Consider the following 6226-nt stretch of genomic DNA (forward strand, 5'->3'; position numbering starts at 1 on the left):
AAGATAGAAACTGCTGGCAGTGCGCCACATCATTTCAAATGTAAACGTCCGATTCAGGTTGTTAGGTGTTTGAATGAATCAATGCTCGTGGCCAAGTTTGTGTTTAGAAGGACACCGGCCCCTCCGACACCTCTTTTATCGCATATTCCGAGGAACAATTCTTCTCCAGTGTCCAAAATGGCATGAGATTGGTGCCTTCTTGTCTCGGTCAGATGAATGATGTCGTACTTGGTCTTTCGCGCTTGTACTATCAGGTCCTTGATGGATGCCTCTGATGCTAGCGTACGTGCATTGAAAGTACAGACGATCATTTTTGTCTTCCTTCGTTGTGGCAGCCTTGTTCGGCCTTGAGATTTTATCGGCCTCTCCTTTCTCATCTTTCTCAATGCTGCTATGTTGGTGAAGCCTTCAGGGTCAGGTGAATGAGACCCATTGTAATTACTGGTTTTGACTTATTGAGTACACAATGGATTAGCTTGCTGAGCTCTGCTGTGCGGGCAGAATACTCTCGGTAGCTTGCCAGGCTTTCTGAAAGGGATAGAGGCTTTTGGGGCGACCACTAATCGCCCTCGTAGGTGTTACCATACTTGAACCCTATCATATATGGTACGGCAATTCTGGAAGATGGGTATTTAGTGTCTTATAATGTGTCACGCAGCCACTTTGCGGCCACTTGGATCCGGAAATCGTCATGGAGTATGGCGGCAGAACTCAAACTTTTACAAGGTTCAGCAAGTTCAAACTTAGTCCCTCAATATGAGGCCCCTCACTGCCATCCTGTTATTTGTCGATTGCCTCGAGCAGGCCCCAGTAACGTCTCCTTCATCCTAGCCCTGAGATTTTTAAGAAAGTGCTATATTCAAGGCTCTTTAGGAGAATGAGACCCATCATTGTTACTGGTATTTGGCATATTGGGTATGCCACGGGGAGTTTGCCAGACTCTGACGTGTGGGCAGGTCATATTCAGTAGCCTGCCAGTTTGTGCAAAGTAGGAATGAGATAATGAGATGTTATAATAAGATGTTGTGTGGCCGCGAATGCGGCCGCGTGGTTCCGGGAGCTGTTTTTTATAGTCTCTGAGTCTTGGCCGTTGATGGGATTACACGGCGCCAGGGGGCCAGTTGTTGGGCGTGACCCTTGCTTACTGGAATTCGGAGGATCTTGGTGGAGGATGCTCAGCACCGATCTGAGTAGGCTTGGAGATCTTAGCCCCGGGACACGCTTGCCTTTGTTCCTTTGCCGGTACCTTCAGGTGTGTGGAGAGTGGTCTCAGCATGGTGGTGGCTGGGCCTGGAGGTCTTCGGCTGCCGGAGCCCTGGTCAGGGCTGGGAGGGAAGCTCAATCCGCTCCCCTCCAAGGGACCCCGGCGAGGACAGCCAGGCACAGTGCAGTCTCCTGAGGCCTCTCTAGGAAAAAAAATAACCAAGTGTCTCACTTCACAGAAAAGAAAGAAGAATGTTTTTTTTTGATCCATCTTTGAAAGCTGAAAAACTACAAGTTACTCATTTGGGGAGAAAAATAAGAGATTCATATAACGATGCTTTGTCTCTAAATCTATCTGATTTCCCCCGAAGACTATAGTGCCTGGCTTTAAAACAACTGTATATATCTCTCATATAAATGACCCTTCAGACTTTTATGTCCGACTAACTGAAGATGAAGCTAAACTTAACCATTTTTCAGAGAGTTTAAATGATATAAAATCAAAGCCTTAATATTACAGAGGTCCACCTTTGCAAAAAGGAGATATAATATTTGCCATTTTCCCAGATGACAATTTATGGTATCGTGCTGTGGTCAGAGAACAACAATCAACCAATTACCTCTCTGTACAGTTTATAGATTATAGCAATGTTTCTGTTGTTCATACTAACAAGATAGGCAAGCTTGATGTTACTAATGAACTATTACCAGGATTGTGCATTCATTGTTCTTTAAGGGGACTCTGGGCTCCAGAGATGTTAAACTCTAAGGAAATGATGCATTCCTTTTCCAAAAGGACAGATGAGGCTCAAATAAGATGTGAATTTGTTAAATTTCAGGACAGATTGGAAGTTATTCTTGCAGATGAATGTGGAGTCATAGCAGAAGATATGATCAGTAGGTACGCTCTCAATGAAAAATCTCTAATTGGACTTTCTACCCAAATAATTAAAAGTGCTTGTTCAAAGGCCATCAGCAAAACAGACCTTGATACCTCAGTGTTTCTTAACTGGTATAATCCAAAAATGAAGATGATAAGAGCTTATGCCACTGTCACTGATGGGCCTGAATATTTTCGGTGTCAGTTTGCAGATACTAAGAAACTTCAGTATTTAGAAGTAGAAGTAAAAACTGCTGTAGAACATGTAACAGATTTGAAAAGTCGCATTTCATGTCCTCATATTGGAGATCCATGCATAGTAAAATTTAGAGAAGATGGACATTATTATAGGGCACTTATTACCAACATTTGTGAAGATTATCTTGTATCTGTCAGACTTGTGGACTTTGGAAATGTTGAAGACTGTGTAGACCTAAAAGTGCTCTGGAACATTCCTGCTGAACTTTTGTCAGTTCCTATGCAAGCCTTCCCATGTTGTCTCTCAGGATTTAATATTTCCGAAGGTGTTTGCCCTCAAGAGGGAAATGACTATTTTTATAAAATAGTAACAGAAGATGTGTTGGAGATAGCTATATTAGACATCAAAAAGGATGTTTGTATATCCCTTTAGCCATTGTTGATGTGAAAAGCAAAGGTGAAAGTATTAATGAGAAAATGAAGAAATATTCTAGGATTAGTAATAGTGATCCAGCCTATGAGAAAAATGGCCTGGAGATAAAGGGAGCTTGTGGTCCTTCCAGTCCTAATATTGGAATTAAGAAACCGAGTAGTAAAGCTGGGCAACAGAAAATACTCTATATAAAACCAGAGACAGATGAACTCTCTGAAAGTATTGAAAAGGATTTAAACATTATTGATACCAAACCAAGTACATTTTATGATCCAGATAACATTTTTGAAGCTTTCGAACACCCATGCAAAGATAAAATTGGCACTGGGGCATTAGAAAGTAAGGTAGAGTGCCAGTTGGTTGACAAAGTAAAATTTGATGATAAATAAATAATAGCAGGATTTAACACACTATTATCACATGCTAGTAAAACAAAGGAGATATTAGAACTAAATTCACTAGAGGTGCCACTTTCTCCTGTGTTTTTGTTAGGGTCTTTTTTTAGCTGGTAACCTTCGGGCTTCTTGAACCTGAATGACTGCATTGTGGAGCTCTGGAAATTTTTCAGTAATGATTTGTTTAACCGTGTTATTTTTTCGTTGGGATTGTTTCCCTGAGCTTCTGTTAGTCCAATGATTCTAATGTTGTTCCTCTTGGAATCATCTGCTAGGACTCTGATTCTCTGTAGAGCTATTTTGAGGTCCCTTCCCACTGTTTGTTGTTGACTGTTGGCTTGGTGCAGCTGATCTTCCAGCTCACTGATTCTCTCTTCAGCAGTGGTCATTCTATTGTTGAGGAAAGAGACTGAGTTTTTCATCTACGGAATCTTTTATTTATTTATTTATTTATTTATTGAATCACCGTGGGAAAGGTTACAAAGCTTTCAGGTTTAGGTCTCAGTCATGCAAATATCAAACACATTTCCCTTTACCAATACTTTTTTTTTTTACCATGAAGAACCCCAATAAAACCCCACCCCCCACCCCTCCCAGTCCCTGTGGGGCAGATGAATTCTAGTTAACACTCTATCTGCTTTGATTAGATTCATTGTTTCAATAAAAGATGCACCACTATTATTTAGAGTTTACCCCCCCCCCCCCAATCAGACATGCTGAAAAAGCATTGTGACGTGATTTGCTTTCTACAGCTGGGTTCAAGAATTAAATGTTGGTTTTGGATTTCTGCTATTTTACTTATTGACCCTGGAAGTATTTCTACTGAAAGTCAGATAGTTAAGAAATTGGTTTCTGTGCTCTGGAGTCGTGGCCGTGCTGGAGAGCCGCTAGTGGGGGGGCAACTGGTAGCCTCGGTAGGGCGTGAAGGGCGGACCACGGAATCTTTTAATCGTGACATTTCTGCTCTCATTTTTTTCGCATAATTTGTCGATTTTTTCTGTCATGTTACTGGATGTCTGTCTGACTGTTTCATTGAGTTGATTGAATATCTTCATGACTTTGTATCTGAATTCTATGTCAGAGAGGTCCCTTAGGTGAGCAGTATCGACAGAGTCTTCTGGATTCTTTTCGTTGTCCTCCCCTTATGGTGGGGATTTGTGTTGTTTCTTCATATTGCTGTGTAGGTTGGGGACTAGGTTCCTTGGGGACCAGGTTCTTTAGTATGGCTAAACTACCTGCTGCCTGGTGAGCATTGGCCCGCTGAAAAATAGGCCACGCTCACTTCTACAGAAGACAACGCATACTTGTGAAGAGGCCACACCCCCCATGGAAACCTGGGTTTGGGAGGAGATCAGCGCAGCATGAGGAGTGAAGAGGGGAAAGCAGACGCTCAGAACTGCTTATCTCCAGGCGTCTGGAGGACGCCTGGGATCTTGCAGGGAGACATCCAAATCCCGGGTTCAAGTACCGGCAGGTGAACTGACCGGGGTTTGGGACGAGATCGGTGCAGCGTGAGGAGTGAAAAGGGGAAGTTCCTTCTCATTCTTGTCCTCCTCATTCTTTTTCTCTTTCAGCTTCTTTCTCCTTCCTCTGATTTCTACTTCTTCCTTCTCCACCTCCTCCTCATCCTCAACCTCCTCGTCCTTCTCAACCTCCTCGTCCTTCTCAACCTCCTCCTCCTCCTCAACCTCCTCCTCCTCCTTCTCCTTCTCCTTCTCTTTCTCCTTCTCCTCCTTCTCCTTCTCCTTTTCCTTCTCCTCTTCCTCCTCCTCCTCCTCCTCCTCCTCCTCTTCCTCCTCCTCCTCCTCCTCCTCCTCTTCCTCCTCCTCCTCCTCCTCCTCCTCCTCCTCCTCCTCCTTCTTCTTCTTCTTCTTCTTCTTCTTCTTCTTCTTCTTCTTCTTCTTCTTCTTCTCCTCCTCCTCCTCCGTCTCCTCCTCCTCCTCCTCCTCCTCCTCCTCCTCCTCCTACCGGTTATCCTTCTTCTTCTTCCCCTCCTCCTCCTACTCCGTCTCCTTCTCATTCTCCTCCTTTTCTTTCTTTCTTCTTCTTCTTCTTCTTCTTCTTCTTCTTCTTCTTCTTCTTCTTCTTCTTCTTCTTCTTCTTCTTCTTCTTCTTCTTCTTCTTCTTCTTCTTCTTCCTTTTATTCTTAATCTTCCTCGTCCTTTTCTTACCTTTCATTTTCCTTCTTCGTCTCCTTTTTTCCTCCTTTTTTGATTCTTCTTCTACTTCTTCTCTTCTTTTTCTCCTTCTCCTTCTCCTCATCCTCCTCTGCATCCTTCTTTCTTCTTCCGCTCCTTCTCGTTCTCCTTCTCTTTCTTCTTCTTTCTCCTTCTTCTCCTCCTCCTCCTCCTCATTCTTCTCCATTTCCACCTTACACTTCTCCTTCCTTCTCCTCTTCTCCTTCACATTGTCCTCCTCCTTCTTCATCCTCCTTCTCCTTCTCCTTCTCCTCCTTTTCCTTAACCTTATCCTCCTCCTCCTCCTCCACCTCCTCCTCCTCCCCTCCTCCTTCTTCTTTTTCTCCTTCTTTTTCTTCTCCTTATTCTTCTCTTCTCCTTCTTCTTTCTTCTTTCTCCTCCTTCTTCTCCTTATCGTCCTTCTTCTTTCTTCTCTTTCTCTTCTCCTTCTCCACCTTCTTCTTCATCGTCTCCTTCTCCTTATTCTTTCTTCTTTTTCCTTCATAGTCTCTTCTCCTTCGCCCTATCCTTCTTCCTTTCCTTCTCCTCCCACTTCTGTCTTCTTCCTCCTCCTCCTCCTTCTTCTTCATCTTCTTCTTCTCCTCCTCCTCCTTCTACTTCTTTCTTCTTTCTCCTCCTCCTCCTTCTTCTCCTTCTGCTGATTCTTTGTTATCTTCTTCCTTCTCCTTCACTCTCCCTCTCATTCTTTTCCACATCCTTCTTCTCCTCTTCCTTATTCTTTCTTCTTCCGTTTCCTCTTCTCCTTCTCCTTCTTCTCTTCTCCATTTACTCCTTCTCATTCTTCTTCTTCTTCTTACTCCTTCTCCTCCTACTCCTTCTTCTACTACTCCTTCTCCTTCCTCTTATTTCTTCTTCCCCCTTCTTCTTCTTTCTTCTTCTTCCTTCTCCCCTTCGCATTCTCCTTCTCCTTCTCCTTTTA

At 43.3% G+C, this 6226-nt stretch overlaps 1 pseudogene; it reads left to right on the forward strand.

Moving 5' to 3' along the window:
* Positions 1–1455: 1455 nt before the first annotated feature.
* Positions 1456–3226, forward strand: LOC130032612 (tudor domain-containing protein 6-like; annotated as a pseudogene).
* Positions 3227–6226: the final 3000 nt, after the last annotated feature.

This window comes from Sorex fumeus, unplaced genomic scaffold (genome assembly GCF_029834395.1).
Source record: "Sorex fumeus unplaced genomic scaffold, SorFum_2.1 ptg000050l, whole genome shotgun sequence".
Lineage (NCBI taxonomy): Eukaryota > Metazoa > Chordata > Mammalia > Eulipotyphla > Soricidae > Sorex > Sorex fumeus.